Source organism: Daphnia pulicaria, chromosome 8 (genome assembly GCF_021234035.1).
Source record: "Daphnia pulicaria isolate SC F1-1A chromosome 8, SC_F0-13Bv2, whole genome shotgun sequence".
Lineage (NCBI taxonomy): Eukaryota > Metazoa > Arthropoda > Branchiopoda > Diplostraca > Daphniidae > Daphnia > Daphnia pulicaria.
The window spans coordinates 7,937,611-7,939,626 of record NC_060920.1 but is presented as its reverse complement, the minus strand read 5'-3'; the positions used below and the strand labels follow the sequence as shown (position 1 = coordinate 7,939,626).

At 36.2% G+C, this 2,016-nt stretch overlaps 1 long non-coding RNA gene across 1 annotated transcript; it reads right to left on the bottom strand.

Moving 5' to 3' along the window:
• Nucleotides 1–1,106: 1,106 nt before the first annotated feature.
• Nucleotides 1,107–2,016, bottom strand: LOC124311694. Its single transcript, XR_006910141.1, has 3 exons — nt 1,948–2,016; nt 1,565–1,876; nt 1,107–1,446 (listed from the first exon to the last, which is right to left on the bottom strand). It is a non-coding gene; the product is annotated as an uncharacterized LOC124311694 (long non-coding RNA).

The following is a 2,016-nucleotide window of genomic DNA, read 5'->3' as shown; positions in this document are numbered from 1 at the left end:
ACGACTGCTATTTCTGCTAAGACCAGAGTTTTGTTTTTGAAAAAAAATTCTCCTTACTCTTAGTTTTAACACTGAGTCCACCACTCAATGAGGCCAAAATTGGGGGTTTTGGGGGTTTACAATTTTCGGAAAAGGGTGACGAAGGCATCGCAGTCAGTCCCCGTATAAACCATTTTGTGCGGAATTTTACGGAAAACACAATGGTGAAATCCGTAATGTTCTAGCTAGCATAGTTTATAAGTTATTAAATGAAAACTAAGGGACCCCCCCTGAAATTGTAGCGTTTTTACTGATTTTTGGGCAAACCAGACCTTTAATAAAAAATATAATTTTTTTAGAATGAAAGATTTTGCCCCCCTCCAGATACATCTCGCCCCGTTTTTATTTTAAACGGTTATTAGCAGAGATATTGGCAATTGAAAATCTTGAAAATTTTTCGTCATTTTCTGAAGATTTTCGCCATTGACAGACGTCATTTCGCCACGCCATCTAGCGGCCGATTTTCAAAAAGGCAAGGGAGATCTACTATTCTTCTGGCCATAAATTTTTTTTTTCGAACTCCAACTATCGATAGCCAACCAAGCCCAGCTTTTTACATCGATTCCATTCTTTTCTCAATTATTCAATCATTCAATCAATCAAAAATTAATGGCTTGGTGGTGATTAGCACAGCCGCTATCCGCTAGAAGGGGCTGCACTCCAAGCGGATGTGTTACTCACTAATGCAAAACACTTGGAAAATATGCAAAATTAGGGCCTAGAATATCGGTTATAACTTCTAAACGAATGTCCCCTTTGGAGGAATACGAATGATGGTGATAGAATGATTATTTATCTATCGAATGAACCCAAAAGGGGATTTTTATGTGCTAAGATGTCATGAAAATACTGTTTTTAAAAAAACCCATTTTCCCATAAGCGGCTGTGTTAAATACGGAAACACTTTTTCGCGCGGAAAAAAATGGGTTTTACGTTTAATTTTTTTTAAATACTAAATCTCTTGATAACTGCACCAAAAATTGGGTACTTATAGAATGAAAAATTTTCTAACATTTAATATTTTTTTAAATGGTTTATTTCAACAAGAAAGGATATTTACACGGTAAATAAAATTTCAAATCACGATTTATACATGTTCTACACGATATTTTTAACTAGTATTTTAAAAATAACTACATTTTTATAGTAAAACAGTGCTCACGAACAAAAATACAGTTAATAATTTGTTTGGGGTTAACCCACTTTTTGGGCACAATTTGACTATACTATTGACACTTCGACAGCCACTAGATTCCTGTTCCAAATGACTGAACGCAACGGCTGGATTGCTTGCTTCGAGACAGCACGCAGAAGCTCAATTTAATTCGACATGCCTTTCGGCTTTCACTAGCTGGCACGAAATGAATCAAATGAGCATGAACACCAGATTACTCCAGGCAGCTTTCCCTATGACACAAATACAAACAGTTTTTAGTTAGCTTTTCAGACTTTTTAATTCTTTCAACATAAAAATCTATAATATTAACAGAAAGTGTTGTGAGTCAAGATAAAAAATTAAACTTACAATTTGCTGAAGAAAAGAATCATTTTCTGAAGAAAAGAATAATTTTCGTTCCTGTTGCACCGTCTCCGTTGCTGATGTTGCACGTATTCGGGACTGGCAGGTGACGACGATTGGAAGATGGTTGATGATTGGAAGGTCGTTGATGATGACGGATAGTAATGGACTTGATCTTCCAATGAGAGAGGGACGGCACCTGCGTGTAAAATCACCGAGAGCACCATTTGTTGAGAGTTAATCAGCAAATCAATTTCGGTTTTTTTCTTCTTTCGTTGGTCGAGTTCAAATTCTGTTTCCCAACACCAATGGATTATTCTGTGGAGCGGAAATTTTTTGGCTCACTTGAGATTATTACAGAAATCAACCGTATATAACGAGAAACTGACCGAGTCAGAGACTTTAATTAAATTTCTTTTTGGTATAAGAGTAGAAGAGAACGTTCACTTAGAGCTAGT